This window comes from Ictidomys tridecemlineatus, unplaced genomic scaffold (genome assembly GCF_052094955.1).
Source record: "Ictidomys tridecemlineatus isolate mIctTri1 unplaced genomic scaffold, mIctTri1.hap1 Scaffold_52, whole genome shotgun sequence".
Classification (NCBI taxonomy): Eukaryota; Metazoa; Chordata; class Mammalia; order Rodentia; family Sciuridae; genus Ictidomys; species Ictidomys tridecemlineatus.
The window spans coordinates 1,112,209-1,131,266 of record NW_027523416.1 but is presented as its reverse complement, the minus strand read 5'-3'; the positions used below and the strand labels follow the sequence as shown (position 1 = coordinate 1,131,266).

The following is a 19,058-nucleotide window of genomic DNA, read 5'->3' as shown; positions in this document are numbered from 1 at the left end:
AGCCAGAAGTCAGCCCTCTCCTGGTGTGATACTGCCACCTCTCCTAAGGACTTGCCACATAGCCTGAGGACCAGGTAGACATTGAAGGACTCGTGGACGCTCCCTTAACATGGTATTTCAGTTTTTTCTTCCCCTGCACAAGGTTTGGTATATAATAAGTGCTCAATAAATCTCTGTTGAATGACACACAAAATATTATCTACATATCACTGTACTCTTCTCCTCATATCATGATAAACATTAATCCTTCTTCCAGACTTTCAAACAGGTCAGACATTAGGTAGAACTTCCCAACCTGAGCTCAAGGTTGTAAAAGTAAGGAAACTAAGCTATATCCAAGCAAAACATTCTCACTTGGGTTATCTCAACCAATTTCCAAGTCATCCCTAGAAGATAAGACTTATCATCTCGTGTCATTGATGAGCCAAGTTGTAACCCAGGGAAAATGGTGCAACTTGACCAAAGTCCCTGTGGGGAAGTAGAGGAGCTGGAACTCGAACCCAGAACTGTTTGATGCCAGAATCTGGAATCTTCCTGATGGGCTGGGAGGCTTCTCAGATGTGAGGTTCTAGAAAGTGTCACCAAGATAAGGTGGGGACCTCTCCCTCTTCCTCTTTATGATGGTTTTTAAGGAGGAAAAAAGACTTCCTTCCATGTAACTTAGGTCAGAGTGGGCTTGAAGGCACAATGGGTGACATGATCTCACAGACTTACCCTCTTTTATGACTCATATTTTAAGACTTTGAATCAAGTGCTGGTCCCCGGGTAATGCACCCTAACAGTGAAACTGACCAAGCAGAGCATTCCTGTGGGAATCTTAAATCAGAGGTACATGGAGTCCAAGACCGTGTCTGGGTGCTCTGGCAGGTAGAATAAAGCCACAGTTCTCTAAAGAGGTAGGTGGTGGTACACAGGAGGAAGATTCTAGTTGGTGCATAAGGAAGAAAATTCTAGAAGTGACTGACAGGGAAAGGGAGTTTGTAAGGAGTCTCTTGGAGCTGAGCAGAGCAGGGAGTGGTCCTGGGTAGTAACTGGGGGCTCTTCAGCTGTTCCCAATGTGCCCCTCAGTCTTGGCAGCAGCATCACAAGAGAAATAGAAGAGCTGCATCCCTGGGACTGGCATCCACCATCACTGGCACCTGCTCTCCTGGGGCCTGATCTGTTGCCTTGTGCCTACTGCAGAAGGCACAGAATCTACTGGTAGGCGACAGAATCAGAGGGACTTGTCCATTGGAAAAGGGCCAAAGAGAAGTAGGTGGCCTCTTCCTGGTAATGGAGAGGAAATCTCCAGGCCCTGGAGAGGTGACCAGAGGCCTTGGCTCTGGGCGGAGCCAACTCCCTCCAGTCAAGGACCATGTTGGATCAGCCTGGACCAAAAGGATTTCCCTGAGGGCTTCAGAGACCCCCATGAAACTTCCTCCCCTGGGTCCCCCTTTTCTCTGGTGCCTCTGCCCATCCCTGCCAGCACCTGGCCCCTCCTCTGAAGACTTGCTGGGAGACGCTGGGGAGACCAGACCTCTGGACGTGGAGCCTCCAAGTGCCCCTGGTCTCTGGCAGCCTCCATCCTGGCCTGGCCACAATCACCAACCCTTATGCCACAGCGGGATCAGCAGTCTCGGAGTGTCCCAGTCTAGCCCTGCGAATCTCACGGTGCAGCCACACACTACTTCCCAATGGAGCCCCAGAACGCCCCCAGCTTTCCAGACACTCAGGTCCAGGTGGATTCAGAGCCTCGGAATCACCACCACCCTCAAACCCGACCCAGCCCGCTGCCAAGGGTCTGTACGCCAAGCAGGGTGAAAGGACTTCCAGATGCCCCAAATCAGGCCGCACCAACGGTCCCCAAGCCGAACCGGCCACCGCGAGTCCTCCCCACCCAGCCCGGCCCAACTGCCCAGAACCAAGCTCCGCACGACCGGCCTCAGGCCATGAAGCCAGCGCGGGGCGTGGGGACCGGGGCGAGCCGAGCCCTGCCCGGGCGCCCCTCCGCTCCACGCTCCCGAGGGCCGAGCGGGGGCTGCACTGCAGCGGGCGCCCAGCCCCCGCGAGTCGGGCGGGCCCGGGTGCCAACCGCGGCGGCCGGCAGAGACCGCGGAGGCTGGACCGGAACAGTGCGCAGGCTAGAACCGCACTCACCATAGCGCGCGTGCTCGGCTCCGGCCTGGCTCGAGCTCCAGGCTCGCGGCTTCCGGCTGGCGGCTCCGGCTGGCGGCTCCGGCTGGCGGCTCCGGCTCCGACTCGGGCTCTGGCTCCCAGCGCTCTGCGCAGCTGGACAGCGCGGCTGGCTGACCCCAGCCGCGTGCGCCTAGCTCCCCGACGGCGAGCGTGCGGCTCCGGCGCCCACTCCCAGGAAGGCGGGGTCCGCCGCGGGCCAATGGCGGGGCGCGGGAGCCCGGGCCCGGGCGGCGCAGCCAATCACACGCCGGGAGCTCGAGGCCAGGGCTGCCTGGGGACCTCGGAGGGGCCGGTGCGGGCGGTCTCCAGCCTCGGGCTTCGGGGTGCAGAGTCCAGACCTGCCGAGACTGGCTTTGAGGGTAGGAGGAGTCGGGAGAGGCTGTGTGGTGTCCGGTGCGGGGCGCGGGAGTCTTGGCGAACTTTGTTTCCTGCCTGGCGCCTGCACTGGAGTATGACCCAGGGCTCTGCAGCTGCGTGTGTGTGTGTGTGTGTGTGTGTGTGTGTGTGTGTGTGTGTGTGTGTGTGAGAGAGAGAGAGAGAGAGAGAGAGAGAGAGAGAGAGAGAGAGAGAGAGGGACGAGTGGGTGTGGGAGGGAAGCAGAGAGGAGCGCGGGATCTCCAGGCGTGTGCATTGGTAGATTCAGCAGAGAAACTGTCTCTACATGTATATTGTGGAGGTGCGGGTGAAGCAGGAAAAATAAAACAGAAAACATGCCTCTCTGTATGTTTTTATGATGTGTAATTTGTACATTTGCATTATGTTGTGTGGTGGAAAGAGACTTTGTGTCTCTTTTATAATCAAGAAGAGAGCAAATCCCTGTGGGGTTTTTTTGGTGTCTCTTGTGCATGTGTGTATGTGTGCACAGGAGAGGGATGTGGTTAGGATTTGCTACAACTTTGTGGGTGGCCCAATTTGTGAGACAGAGGGAGAAAAGCACTGTGTGTGCCGTGAAAGCGTTGAGCATTTATTGTGTCTGTTTCACCATCCTCTATGTTTGGGTTAAGGAACTAATGTGGAGCTGGCATGATGAGTACCTGTTAAGGAAAGCAAAGGCAGCCTGGAGGAATTGGGACTTGGGTTTTGAAGCATGACTAAGAATTTGTGAGCTCCCAAGGAAAGACCTGGGAAGTCTTGCCTACTCCCCACAGGGGACAAAGGGTTGAACTGGCTGGGGATGACAATGGACTGAGGAGAAAAGAGAACCTACCACTGGGAGGGAACAGTAGAAGCAGTTGGCTGGACCCTTGTCCAGGAACTAGCTCAGAGTGACCCTGGGAATACCAGGGAGAGAAGAGCTAGGTGCAGAGTCCTGGGAAGCTGGTATGAGGACCCGGAGGGTGGGGAGGGGCTCTGAGCAAATAACTCTCTGCAGCACTGGCCCCCTTTGTTTGACAGTGCTCAGAATTCTTCACTGTAGAGGGAAGGACACAGGGAGGATGGCTAGGAGGCGTGTGGAGTGCCACAGGTAGGGAGCAAGGTGAAGAGCAGAGGGCCACCCAAGCCACTCACTGGGCTGGCAGCAGAACCAGGGCCTCCCAACACCAAGCCAAGTCTCTTCCATCCCTCAGACTGCCCTGGGAGACGCAGCCCCTGGTCTTACGCGGCTCAAGGGGAAGCACTTGAAGTTTGCTGCCAACTCCAATGCTTACCTCTGTCTCCTTGGGATCCTCAGAGGTCATCTCTCCCAAGCTCTCTGGGAACACCAGCTTTAGTAAGCACTGATCATTTAATGTGTGCCAGACATTTATCATTTGGTAGGTGCTTTGCGGCATTTTCTTAGTAATTCTGACAATTCTATATTACAGATGTTATGATTCCCGTAATATCCCATGGCCACCCACGTCCACACTGAGGGTGGGAAAATCAGTATTCAGAGAGGGAAAGTTATTTGCTCTAGGAGGCACAGCTATTCTGAAGGGATTCTCATCTGCTGGCCTCCTGCTTCTGCTCAATATTCATGCCCTCTCTGACCGACACATGGTGATTGTGGTTGGGAGAACATGTTTCCCTGGTTAGACTCCTAGAGATGGAGAGCTACTCCAGCCTCTGATCACAGCGATTGCTCAGTCATAGAACATCAGGGCTCAAATTGGCAGAAAAGCCAATTTAATCTGGCCAACCAAAAACAAAGAACTCTTTTGCCTATATAACTACAAAGTACAGGGGGAAAGCTAGCTTTAGGCATGGCTCCTTGAGGAGCTCAGATGATGCCATTAGGATTCAATATCCTTCACTCCATCTCTCAGAACAGTTTCCTTTTCTCCTGGCCTGTTTTTGGCAGTTCTCGCCTCATGATGACAAGGTGGCTGCCAGCAATACCAGGCTCACACCCTACTGCCTCAGCACCTCCAACAGAAATACGGATTCATTGTTCCCAATAGTTTCAACCACATTCCCCAATCCAAGACTCATTGGCTCTCATTGAGACATGTGTCAGTTCTTTGGTCAATCACCAGGACCAAGGGTTCTGATAGGTCAGACCACTCAGAGTCGGACTGTCTGAGGTGACCTAGCCCGTGCTCTGGTTGGGGTCCAGTTTCTAGCTTTCCCAGCCTTAACACTCACCAGGATCCAAAAGGAATAGCCCAAGAATTTGCAAAGAGGCTTACTGGTCAGTACGTGGTGACAGCTGATATTGGTGTCATTCTAACTCTGCTTGGCCTCTGTTACCCTGTACGAAATAGGTGCTCGGGACTGTCTAGTACACAGTGGGTCCTCAAGGCCTCCCTTTTGGTTGGCTGATTTTTTTTTAACCGATGCCACATGTGTGCCAAGTCAGTCATCTCCTGGCCAACCTGGGCAGCCCAAGGTGTGCAGGCAGAGTGAGACGCAGAGGAGATTTTAATTTTTTGTTTTCATAACTTAAATGAAACTACAGTCAAGGGCTCCTGGGGAAATCACTGGACTGTCCAGGGACTGGCACTAGCTTGGCTGAGAGGACGTAGTCAGGAAGACATGAGGAGGAGTCCACGAAGAGGCTGGCAGGGGAGGGCACCGGCTTCAGACCAACTGGCCCCTGCTCAGGGCAGTCAGGACGGGCCTCCCAGACTGATCGAGACCTTAGTTGAATTGCTTCACCCTCTGGACCTCAATTCCTCTCCTCTGTGCATAGGACATGATGATAGTTCCAATGTTCCCAGGAAGTTGCAAGGTGGAAAGATCCAGCACAGTTCTGGACACACAGGAGACTCTCAATCCATGGGGATCCCCCTCCCCCTTCAGCTCTTCCTGATCTCTCATACAGCTGAAGCTCTTTGGGGAGGGGAAATGCACTGTGGTAGCAGCACGGAGCTCTAAATCATGGGCCAGAAGGGCACAGTGGTTAAGAGTCCCGGCCTCAGGGCTAGGTTACTTGGGTTCCCATCTCAGCTTACTAGCCGTGTGATCTGAACTTCAGCTTCTATCTGTGGTGTAGTCATGATGATACCAGCCTTGATCTCCTAAGACTTTATAAATGAAAAAGTGGAAAGCACCCGTTGGGGGTAAAGGTCAGTGGTAGAGTGTGTGCTTAGACTGCATGAGGCCCTGTGTTCCACCCCCAGCACCAAAATAAATCAGAGCTCCCAATAGATAGGAAGCTCTCAAGAAACTAGAATGCAAGCCAGCTCTTGTGTTCAAGAAGTCTCCTGCTATACTTGGTCTGGTCAGCCTCATAGCTGCCCCATGACAGGACCTGCCACCATGACTTGAGGTCTGTAAGGACTAGAATCTCTGATTACCATTCCTGGCTGACCCTCACTCCACTCCTGGCCTGGAGGTGAGGAGAAACCTGACTGCAGAGGTGGCTCAGTGTACTGGGTACCATGGTCTAAATAAGCCTCCAATGTTCTGGAAATTTCATCTCCAGAAATCTTGATAATGGTAATTAGAGGTGGAGATCAATATATGAAGATCCCTTGTCTTGCAGTGATTAGAATTAGATGAGGTCACAAGGGTGGGGCCCCTAGGATGGCAGTAGTAGCTTTATTAAAAGAGGAACAGAGACTGGAGTTAGCCTGCTTGCTCTGCCTTACTGTGTAAGGCACTCCGCCATGTTCTCTTGCAGCAGGAGGCCCTCACCAGATGCCAGTGCCAGGCTCTTGGACTATAAGAAATACATTTATTTTTCTTATAAATTACCCAGTCGGTGGCACTCAGTTGCAGCAATAGAAAATGGACCAGGACAGTGGACTGTGAGGTCAGACTCAAAGTAGGTCTGAGTCTGTTCCACCACTTCCTGGCTCCTTTACCCTCCAGATCCCAGTTTCCCACTAGGAATGACAATGTCCCTCTCACAGAGCTGATTTGAGGATTACAGAGGATCCCACATGCAAAGCCCTGACAAAGGAGCCAGCCCCCCCCCCCCAGAGTGGAGGCTCAGGGGAGAGTGGTTCCCTGCCCCACCTTCTGGGCTGGCGGTCTGCCCCTTCCTGGCTCTGGCACTGCCCACTGAGTTCAAAAGTGGCTGCTGCAGCTGTCGTTTCTGAAAATACATTCCCTGGCTGCTTTCTGTCTTTTCATCCAAGTCTTTACCAAATCCTTAAACAGTCTCAAATTGGAGGTTTCAAAACACACACACACACACACACACAAAAAAAAAAAAAAAAAAAAAAAAAAAAACCTCAAACTCTGACCTCTGTGTCCCACCAAGTTGGCAAATGTCCCAGAGGATCTTGACCACTAGTCACTGAGTTAGACATTCGGTTCCCTCAGTCAAATTCACTCATATCTGACAAGATCAATAAGGGAAACAGGCAGCAATGATCAAAAGGGCCCACACTGGCTCTGGAGGCAGCTCTCGCAGCAGGATCTCACACCACACAAAAGTGCATGCAGGGAGTGTTCCATAAAAGCTCCTCTACTCACAGGCAGCCCTCATGCCCAGAGACACTGAAAAAAAATGGTTCCCATGACAACGGGCTGCAAATATTCTATATAAATGAGTCTGTGCGCTCCTGTGTGTGTACATAGCCACACAGAGAGGCACGGAAATAAACTCTTGGCATGATTTTTTCCTATTCCAGACACAAAATAACTCGCAAGGATTGATGGCTGGAAGGGAGAACAAAGCTTTTTGAACCAAGATTTTTCCAGTGGACTGGCTCCCAGTGATGCCCAACTGTTTTAATGTGGGTCTGTTTTGGTTCCTGCACCCAGAATATAGTAGATTGTCAATAAATAATTGTTGAAGGAATGAATAAATGATGGATAAATGGAAGAAAAGAAAAGGAAGGAGGGAGGGAGGGAGAAGAAAAGCCTGGAATATCAGGGCTGGGAAGGCTCCTACTGAGTATCCAATCCCATCTTACTCCCTGTGTTTCTGTTGGAGAAACTGAGGCTCAGAAAAGGATTCTTCCTCTCTTCTGCCCCAACAGAATTATTGGCAGAGGATAGTAGCATAGACCCAGGCCTAGAAATTCATGATATACTTAATAAATATGAGTTAAATTTCTATAATAATACACATGTATTGAACAATTATTATCTGTCAGCCCTGCATTAACTACATGCAGACAGTATCTCATTTAAAATTTGCACCCACCCAAGGGATAGGTTAAAATTCCCATTGAAGCCAGGGGTGGTGGTGCATGCCTATAATCCCAGCAGCTCAGGAGGCTGAGGCAAAGGGATCAGAAGTTCAAAGCCAGTCTTAGCAACTTAGCAAGGCCCTAAGCAACTTAGCAGACTCTTTCTGTAAATAAAATACAAAAAGGCTGGGGATGTGGCTCAATAGTAAAAGTGCCCTTGGGTCCAATCCCTGGCACACACACACACACACACACACACAAAAAATGCATTTAACATAGATGCAAACTGTTTATCCGAGAGGTGATATCACTTGACACCAAGTTATAGAGTCAGTATGCAGTCGAAGGGAGAAATTAAACTCAGGACCTCTCTCTAAATCCACTGCCAAGGATAATTAGCTGCCTTCTTGCAGATGTTGAGGGCTCCAAAATAACTCGCCTAAGACAGGAAGCTGTGTAGGAAGGACTTGAACTCACATTTTCGGACACACAGTCCAGGATTCCTTTCAGTTTCCTTCCTGCTTTCGAGAGTCAGCCATCTGACTGGGCAAAGGAAGGGGACCCCCTTCTGGCTGTCTTTGCCTCCCAGGACTCAGTTCCCCCAAGTGCTCTGCTGATTCTAAGTGTCTCTTTGGGTTCTTGCGCCGCCTAGTGGTAATATCCTAAACTGCATCAGACCTAACTAATGAACCAGCCCAAGCCCTCTTTGGAACCAGGTGTTTGCTCTAGTTCTCTGGAAGGAAATAGAACTGGTGCTTAGGTCCAAGCATAGGCTCCTTGCTGTCCTGAACGGATGTGCCACTCTCTTTTTTCTCAGCTTCCTGACTGGCCTCCCTGACTCCATTCCAGCCTCCTCCAGTCTGTTCTCTGCATAACCAGCCAGAGAACCCAAAATGAACCATGTTATTCACTCCACTCCCTGCTTATACTCCCCATAGTGTTTTGTTTTTTTTTTTTTTTTTTTTGGTGGTGGTGCTGGGGATTGAACTCACGGCCTAGTGCATGCAAGGCAAGTGCTTTACCAACCAGCTATATCCTCAGCCCCTACACTCTCTCTAGAGTCCATTTTCTGAGGATGAAGTCCATCCTCCTTATGGACTGCAGGACACAGTCAATGGTCCCCACCTCTCTCTCTCCCTGCCTCCACCCTGTCTCTCTCTGATCTTCAGCCTCCTCATCTTCTTCCAATTGCTTGTGTCTGTCCGAGCCACTTCCTAAGTCAGCCTTTATACACACATCCCCACACCTAGCCAATTCCCTACCCTGTACCTGGAAAATTGCTAAGTTCCTGTTTGTGAAGCTGAAAGATGACTGCCTCAGAGATGCACTGTTTTGAACCTCGGCCTGACCCTTGCTAGGCAAGTACTCTACCCTGAACTGCACCCCCAGCCCAAGAACGCACTTTTATATTCCCCTGCAATGCCACTCCCAGAGTGCTTTTTGGACTTGCAGTTACTTATGCAATGACTGCCTTTATTGTAGTTAACAAGAACCCATCTCACTCAATCTCACTCAATGGGGCACACCCAGCACCAGGCACAATTCCTAGACATGTAGCTTCTCAATATTTGTTAAATTAATGAATGGATTAAAATGAAGCAAAGGAAAAACCTGATACTTAGTAAGCTCTATATACCACAAAGTACTCTAAATTATGTGTGTGTGTGTGTGTGTGTGTGTGTGTGTACGCGCGCGCGCACACACAACTGGGGAATGAACCCAGGGGTGCTCTACCACTGACCTGCATCCCCAGAACGCCCCTCTTTTTTTGAGTCAGGGTCTCTATAAGTTGCCCAGGCTGGCTTTGAACAAGTGATCCTTCTGCCTCAGCCTCCTGAGTCACTGGGATTACAGGCACAAGCCACTGTGCCAAAAGAAAAGCCCTTATAACCATTACCTCACATGAGCTATGACATGGCCATTATTAGCTTCATCTTACAGGTGCAGAAACAGACTCTGAGATTTTAAACTGGTGGGGCATAATGACACGTTCCTGTAGTTTTAGCCAATCAGAGGATTGAGGCAGAAGGATCATTTGAGCCTGACCAGGCACTGTGGCACATGCCTGTATTCACAGAAATTTGGGAAGTTGAGGCAGGAGGATTGCAAGTTCAAAGCCAGCCTCGGCAATTTATTGAGGCCTTAAGCAATTTAGCGAGACCCTGTCTCAACATAAAACATAAAAAAAGGTTGGAGATATGACTCAGTGGTTAAGCGCATCTTGGTTCAATCCAAACCCTGGTACAAAAACCAACCAACCAACAACAACAACAAAAATCGTAATACATCCATTGCTGGGCATGGTGAATCATGCATGTAATCCCAGTGTTATGAGAAGCTGAGGTAGGAGGATCAAAAGTTCAAAGCCAGCCTCAGTAATTTAACAGGTCCCTAAGCCACTTAGCAAGACCCTGTCTCAAAATAAAAAATGAAAAAAGGGCTGGGGATGTTGCTCAGTGGTTAAGTGTTCCTGGGTTCAATTCCTAGTGCTTAACAAAACAAATAAATAAAAATAAAAACCTTACTATAAGGCTATTAAAAAAAAGAATGCATACAAAAACTAGTGACATCTGAATAATGTCTGTATTCTGCTTAACAGCATTATACTGGTACAGTTTTTTGAGGTGATTATATCCAGTTTTGACATTGGCTATATTTATGCAGGATAGGTAAAGGGTACATAGGAATCTTTATGCAAGTTTCTTCAACTTCCTGTGAGTCTATAATTATTTTATTTTTTAAAATTTGTTTATTGGTGCATTATAATCATACATAATAGTGGGATTCATTGTTACATGTTCATACATGCACACTATAATTATTTTAAAATAAGGATTCTTTAAAATGAAAGCACAATTTTTCTGTATCCTGATTGTGGTTACATGATTCTATACACGTCTCAAAACTCATTAAACTGTACATACAAAAAGTCAATATTATCATACATAAATTTCTAAAAATGTGGTCAAACAAAGACTTCTTCAGATTAATAAAAGCTGAGAGAATTCATTACTACCAGACCTGTACTCTATGAAATCTTCTTTTAAAAAATTTTTAATTGTAGATGGACACAATACCTTTGTTTTATTTATTTTTATATGGTGCTGAGGATTGAACCCAGTGCCTTACTCAAGCCATTAGGACACCTCTACCTTAAAAATTCATAAACCAAAAGCACACTGCATTTCCAGAGGGATTTCAGAGGTCACTGTCACCGTCAGGACTTGAAAGACACAGGAGTGGTGATTCCCACCACATACCATCCCCCTCCCATCTGTTTGGTCTGTACAGAAGGCTCAGGGGGATGAGTGTGGGTTATTATAAGGTCAGTGACTCTATTGCAGCCACCATCTAGATACAGTGTCATGATCTGGTCCCACGGTCCCAAACCATCATGTGACACACTCACACCCATCGTAAGCCACCATGTGACATGCTCACCTCCATCCTACACCATCAAATGACACACTCCAATCCCCTATTCTGGCACGCAGCTACTGATCTGCAAATTGCCTTCCTTCCCCTTTCCTGTCCATCATGGCCATCACAAGGGACTTTCTTAGATCTGGAAAAGACAGCAAGACACCTTCATTGTCCTGCCTCAGGAGTGTATCAACTCTCTAGGCCAACGTCCCAACTTAGTTCACAGAGATCTCAATGACCTTCCTCTTCCACGAGGTACCACCTGGCCCATTACATGGACCATGGACAATGTCACGCTGAAGTGGTGACTGTCCTACACTCGGTGATCCATGTGCATGTGAGGGGTAGGGGGAGGAAGTCCAGCTGGAATTCAGAGCCTTCTACCTCAGCAAAATATCTAGGGGTCCAGCAGTGTGGGTTTGCTGAGATACCCTTCTATAGTTGCTCCATCTGGTACCCCTACATCCAAGAAAGCAGCATGGTGCCTAGTGGGCACCTCTGCACTTGAAAGAGATCAGATTCTTCATTTGGATGTGTTGCTCTGACCCATTTACTGGGTGATCAAAAAAAAACCCTGCTCTCTCTCTCTCTCTCTCTCTCTCTCTCTCTCTCTCTCTCCTTCTTTATATATATATAAATATATATATATATTTATATATATCCTCTTCTTTATATATATATATATATATATATATATATATATATATATATATAAGGAGAGAGAGAGTAACCCCCCGCCAGTCATTCCAGCAAGACTAACTGAGATCACCCATCATCTAGTTGTTACTTCTTTTGTTAGTATTTAGAACATAAGCAATCCTATGTATATATTCCTATTTCCCTGTCTATTATATTCCTAGGATAGTGGTAATGAAGTACCACAAACAAATTGGCTTGAAAAAACAGAAATTTATTATTTCACTGTTCTGGAGGCTTGAAGTCCAGAATTGGTAGGTGTTGACACATCACATTCTCTATGAAGGCTCCAGGAAGAATCATTGCTTGCCTTTTCCTAGTTTCTGGTGGTTGCTGGAAACCATCTTGGTTTGTAACTCAATTATCCCAATCTCTGCTTCCATCATTCCATGGCCTTTGACATAGTTTCTGTGTCTAAATTTTCCTCTTCTTATAAGGAATTATAAATCATTGGATTCAGGGCCCATTCTAGTCCAGCATGACCTCATCTTAACTTTATTATATGTACAAAAACTCTATCTCCAAATAAGGACCTGAACATATCTTTTTTGAGGGACACAATTCAATGCACAACACACATTGCTGTTTTTATACAAAATAGTATTGTATTTTTCTTGCTCTTCAGTGCCTTGTAGAGTCTACATGAATCTGGCATGATCTGATTTCTGTTTTTTAGGATCTATTGGGCAGCAGTATAGAGGCTGAATTGGAGGCAGCAAATCAAAGAGGCTATTAGAAAGAAAGTCACAGGTCCAGGTGAGACAGGAATGTCTGATTTTAAAAAGTTCAGCTTCTAGCAAGGCACAGTGATGCCCACCTCTAATTCCAGGGACAGGAAGACTGACCCAAGAAGATCACAAGTTTGAGGCCAGCCTCAACCAGTTAGCAATACCCTAAATAACTGTGATCCATTCTCAAAATAAAAATTAAACAGGGTTGGGGATGTAACTCAGTGGTAAAAAAAAGTCTGTTTAACATTTGTGTGGACAACTTTTTCAACACGTTAAAGTTTCCCTCACTTCCTTAATCACCCACAATCACCCACTCACTCCTACAGCAATTCCCTGAACTCTCTCATCCAGTGATTGCTGTTATTTATCTCTATTTAAAACAAAGCTGCAGATCTTGCCCCCTCAAATGTGCCCCCTTCCTTCCATACTTGTAGTTTTGGTGAATAGTAAATCAGTTAGCCAAAGGCAGAGCCTGAGCTCATCCTCGATTCTTCCCTTTCCTCAACCTTAACCATCTAGTGTTCATTCAAAGACACAGCGTTGAGCACATATGTGCTCCAGGCTCAGTGCTGGGTGCTGGCAATACAAGGAATAGTCAGGCCCAGTGCCTGCCTTCAAGGAGCTCACATTCATTGGAACATTATGATGGAGCATTACATAGCCTAGCAGGACCATCTCTTATATTATTTTCTCCACTCTATAGATGGGAGACCACCAAAGGACCATGTGTTCAAGCTTAGTAAGTGACATGACTAGTGCTCAAATTTAGGCCTGTGTGATACTATAAAATATAATTTTTCTCCTTTGGGTAGCCAGAAATTCCTGCCCATTTTATTTTCTGCTGTTGAAGACTTCTTCATTGCTGATGTCACTGACTTCATCATAGACTTATTATCCCTCCCCAGGACCATTATATTTTTCTTCTAACTGATCTCCTTTCCTTGCTACCCATACCTCTATATCCTGGCCAAAATGACCTTGGGAAGCAGAAATCAAATGGTGCCTTTCCCTGCCAGGCAAGGTGACCTCCACATTGCTATGAACCCAGGGCCTCATGCCTGCTACGCAAGTACTCTTAACACTGAGAAGCATCCCCACTGGCAAATTTATTTCCTTCCTTCCCCTCCCCAACCTTCTCTTTTCAGTGTTGGGGAACCAAGGCAACTTTTTAAACATTATATCAGCTATGACTGTTAGCTCCAATAAAATCAATTATTTTGTAAGTTGAACTGGTCACTTTTGTCATATAATACTTTTACTTGAAAAATCCACAAGAAGACAAATTGGTGATTATTCAAATTGGTACCTAAAAGACATTTTCTTAAAAATGAAAAAGTGAGGATGTCAATCTCAAGGAAGAAAACTAACAGTATTGGCTGCAAAAGATAAAATTTTTCAAGTAACGTTAAAAGCTTGAGAAATCTGTATCTCCAAATGTGAGTTTGGTAATTTCATGATACTAAAGACTTTTTTGTAATAATTAGTAGTGATATTAACAAATGTGATTTTTCTTATGTTATGCAATAAAATGTTTTAACATTTAAAATAAGCATAACACAGAGAACAAGGATTTTCCAAATAACACATGTAATATTTTAAAACTATGGGAAAAAGATCCATTCAAAATGAACAGATTTTAACAGAGAATACAATGTTCAAATTCCATATTAAACTACAATTTCAGAAAGCACCCTTCAGCAAGTTTTAATGTAGTACCCAAAAAAGAATATCTACAATTTTCTGAAACATGTATTAAAATATTTTCCCCCTTTCCAACTCCATACCTGTGCAAGCCTAGATTTTCTTCATATGTTTTAATTAAAACATCACAACAGACAGTGCAGAAACATATGAAAATAAACCCCCTTGAGGGGTTGATCTTTTTTGAAGGCAGTATCTTGCAGCTATGTAGTTTTATGGTACAATCCTGCAGAATCCAAGCAGTCTAACATTGTCCTTCATTTTTTTTTTGTCTCCATTAGTACAAACTGGCAATGTCTTTGTGGAATAAATCCACTTCTATTCCTGAATTCTGCTGATAGTTGATCAAGTCAAGTCCATGAGTTGGACATATTATCTCAAAAGGCTGTTCAGTCACGTCTTTGGAGTTCTTTTTAGAATAAGTTTTCTCATTTTTGACAATACAGATAGGCTGAGAATTTTCCAAATCTTCAAATTCTGGTTCTGCTTCAGTTTTTGCTTAGGAATTCCTTCTTGAATTCATCTCTCCTCTTTTATGTTTCACTATAAAGCAGGAGGAAATGAGCTACTCCATCAATACCTTGTTTAGAAATATTCTCAGCTAAATATCCAATTTCACAGTGTCAAATTTTACCTTTCATAAAATGCTAAACACAGTTCAGTCAAATTCTTTTCTACTGTATAACAAGAATCACTTTTCTTCTGGTTTCCAATAACATGTTCCTCAATTTCTTCTAAGATAGCACCAGAATTGCCTTAAATGTCCATATTTCTGGACTTTCACCTAAAAACCCTCCGAGCCTCTGCCCATTACCCAGTTCCAAAGTCACTTATACATATTGAGGAATTTGTTACAGTGGTACCATACTTCTTAGTATCAAAATATCAATTCAATTCAGGATGCCATAAAAAAAATATATCATATACTAGGTAGCTTAAACAACAGAAATTGATTTTCTCATAATATGGAGATGGAAGTCCAAGACCAAGGTGCTAGTATGGTTGGATTCTGGTGATGATTCTCTTCCTAGCTTGCAGACAGTAGCATTCATGCTCTGCTCTTGTGTGGTGGACACCATGCTATCTTGTAAGGCTGAAAATTTTACCAGATTAAGAACCCACCCTTATGACCTTATTTAATCTTAATTACTTCCTAAAATTCCTATCTCCAAATACTATTACATTGGAAGTTGGAGTTTCAACATATGAATTTTGGGAACACAATGCAGCCTATAGAAATATGTAATGGCTTTATTGTCACTTTTTAAAATTAATAATTTTTGAAATTTATGCTTAATTTCTAGTCTGACAATAATGATGAATACAATAAAAAAGTTCAAGCTACTTAAGATGTTCAGTAATTTGTGTTAAAATTCCTAAATCCAATAAGTTTGAGTACAATTTTTTAATACAGTAAAGGGAGAGAATGTACTAGAAGTATTAGAGGAAGAAAAATCATTTAGGACACTGTAGCAATAGCCTCAGAAAAAGATATCAAAGGCCTGAATACGGTATAGCAAATGTTAAAATCAAAAGTTAGGATGGAACAAAGATAATTTTTGAGGGTAAATCAATATAATTTGAGGGTCAATTGTTTGGAGAATAAAAGGGAAATAAAAGAGATATAAACAAATAAAGATTTCTAGTATAGAAGTTAGATATCATTAATAGATTGTGAGATAATGAAAGGAAAACTACTAGAAGAAGGTAATTAGTTTCATTTTCGTTGCAGTAATTTACTTGCAGGTCAGCATGGGAAAAGAAAGAAAAAGAAGAAGCAGAGCAAGCAAAGCAGCAGCAGAAAAAAAGTCCTTTATTGTGTACAAGCAATCTTTTTATAGTATTGTGAACAAAGAAGGCAGCCTTCCAACATCAATAAATCAGGTCTTTCAGCTAATTAAACATAGCACACAGAAGTTTTACTTTCTAATCAGAAGTGACCCGCCTCTCATGGCTAATCTACTCTCAGCCTGGAGTATGCTGAGCTTTGCTCTTTGTTTAGAACAGATGAAAAATTTTTCTTAGCGCCCTCCAAGCCCACTTGGCAGAACATCCCGTTTGCAGGCAAGTTCTCCCAAGGTCAGCAGACACCTCGTTTTCAAGCATGTCTGTTGTTACCTATCTAAACCTTGTAGAAACCTCTCGTTTGCGAGCAGACTCTCCCAGGGACAGCAAACATCTCGTTTTTAAGCATGTCCGCTGTTGCCTTTCTATATATTGACAGAATATCCTGTTTGCAGGCAAACTCCATCAAGGACAGTAATAGTAACGCAGTCACATTTGATTCTCTACAATTTTGAACAGAGTAAGTTCCGGGTGCTTAGGATCATAAAAAGTGGAGATATCTAGCAAGAGTCAGAAATGTGGCTCTGGAACTTAAAACTTGTAAGTAGACATTTAAAATTGCTTCTCCCAGTATATATGTCTATGGAAGATAATAATAGTATAGAATGAAATGAAGTAACCCTGAGAGACTTTGACTCATTTTTCTAGGTCCAATTCAAGCCTGTTCTCTGTAAAACACTTTGTGTCCCTAAAACTAACTGAATACTAATTGACTACTCCTTTTTTCTGTCACTACAGTATTATATACATACCTGATAAAAGCAGCTAACCATAATCTTTTGCTGTCAACTTATTTGTAAGTCTATATCTCCTACCAACTTGGAATGTTTTTAAGGTTATCTTCATTATCATTTTGAATGATTTGGTCAGTCTTACAATAAAGAATAAAATCAAATTGTGTATTATTGTTATAATTATTCATATACTGAACTTTGAGCTTTTTGGGGACAGATATATATATATATATATATATATATATATATATATATATATATATATATATATATATATACATATATATATATCATATTCATTTTAATCTGTACTGCTCTTATGATTATTTTATAAAAGAAGAGAAAAGAGACAGTTAAGAAAATCATCATTATTCCTTCCTGAACTCTCAAATGGCTACCAACCCTACTTCTACTCATCTTGGTCTTTACTTGACCAAATCTTAAAAAGTGGCAGGATGTCTACTCGATATTTTCTACTAAACTGACATAACTAGTGTAGTGACTGGGTTTATTGAACAAATGAGACATTATAGGAATTTTAGAGAATTAACTCAATTCTTAAATTTATCATTATTACCTATACCAAATGAGAATAATCCAAAAATATCATTTTTATTTGGCTTTGAAAACTTTACTTTCCTAATTACATATCATTAATAATACTTGATTTTCATTACTGTACACATAGAGAGGAACTATCTACAATTCAAGTATGACAATGAACTATTCAAACATGAGGAACTAAACTTTGATGCCTCTGTAAGAAAACTGAAGAGAAAAAGTATTTTTCCCACCTTACTCTCTTGGGAGAGATGGTAAATTCCTAGATTTCTCATTTGGAAAATAACAATATCCCCTGATTATTTGCTGTGTATATACACACCAAAAATACCATTGCACTTCTATCGGGATTAGTCGCCACTCCTAGGCCTCGAAGCATTTGAGTGGCTTGATGTAACGGCCAATGTTTTGGCCATTCTTGATGAGAGATGATGCTAAGGTCTGCACCTGTATCCAGTAGCCCATTAAATTCATGTCCTTGAATATTTAGTTTTAGCATGGGGTGAGAATCTAAATTTAAAGAAAGCATAGCTCAATCTACACCTGTGGAGCCTAATCCATTGGAACCTCTTTCTACAGCATGACTGGAAAATTTATCATGTAGGATTGGTATTATTAATAACTGTGCTATTCTATCTCCTGGTGAAATTACTGATATACCCTTTGGAGAACTGGCTATAATTTTTATTTCACCTTCATAATCGGGATCAATTACCCCAGGACTTATCAAAAGTCCTTTTAGAGTAGAAGAGCTGTGTCCCAATAATAAGCCTACTATTCCTTTGGGAAGAGGTCCTTTTTCCCCTGTGGGTGAACTCCCATCTCTGGAGTTAGTACTGATTTGGTGGAGGCGCAGATGTCCAACCCTGCGCTCCCTCTGGTTTGTCTGATGAGGGATCTGATGTCCTGGGCACTACCCTGATGGGGTTGCTGGGGTTGCTGGGTTCCTCCAGTGCTCCATATAATTGTGGTTTGGGGCCCCGGAGCATTGGGGCCCCCTGTCCATTTTTTGGCAACGGAGCCCAATGCCTTTGTCCATGATATTGTGGATAAACACCTTGTCCTTGTTCTTTTTTTGATAATGGAGTACCCTCTATGGTGGTTTGAGAATGGCATTCATTAGCCCAATGTAATGGAGTACCCTCTATGGTGGTTTGAGAACGGCATTCATTAGCCCAATGTCTTCCTCTATGGCATCGTGGGCAAATACCCGGTATTCTACTCGTTTGATACCTAGTTTTGTGAAACCCTCTTCCTATGGGGCAATTCCTTTTAAAATGTCCTGTTTGTTGACAATTGTAGCATGTTCTTGGCCTGGCATCTAAAGCCTGTTTTACTGCAGCTGCCACAATTTGCCCTTGTTCATTAATGTCTCTGGCATCTAAAGCCTGTTTTACTGCAGCTGCCATGACTTGCTCTTGTTCATTAATGTCTCTACATAATTTAATATATGTGTTTAAATCTTCCTGTTTCCATGGTGTAATGATATCTCTGCACCAACAATTCGCTTGGTCATAAGCCAGTTGTTTTATTAATGGCATTGCTTGTTCTGTATTCCCAAAAACTCTGGTAGCTGTTTGAATAAGCCTATCTACAAATTCAGCATAAGGTTCATTAGCTCCTTGTATTATCTTAGATAATTGACCTTGTAAACCTCCATGTCCTTGTAAAGTTTTCCATGCCTT

At 44.0% G+C, this 19,058-nt stretch overlaps 1 long non-coding RNA gene across 2 annotated transcripts in view; it reads right to left on the bottom strand.

The window, feature by feature from the left end:
• The window catches only part of LOC120888018 (uncharacterized), a 59,871-nt gene extending 57,485 nt beyond the window's left edge, over positions 1-2,386 (bottom strand). Inside the window, exon 1 of one of the 2 annotated variants that reach the window (XR_013433404.1) lies at positions 2,137-2,386. This is a non-coding gene — a long non-coding RNA (uncharacterized LOC120888018). The remainder of the gene's footprint in view (positions 1-2,136) is intronic. The other variant, XR_013433403.1, reaches the window with a different exon arrangement.
• Between the last annotated feature and the right edge of the window lie 16,672 nt (positions 2,387-19,058).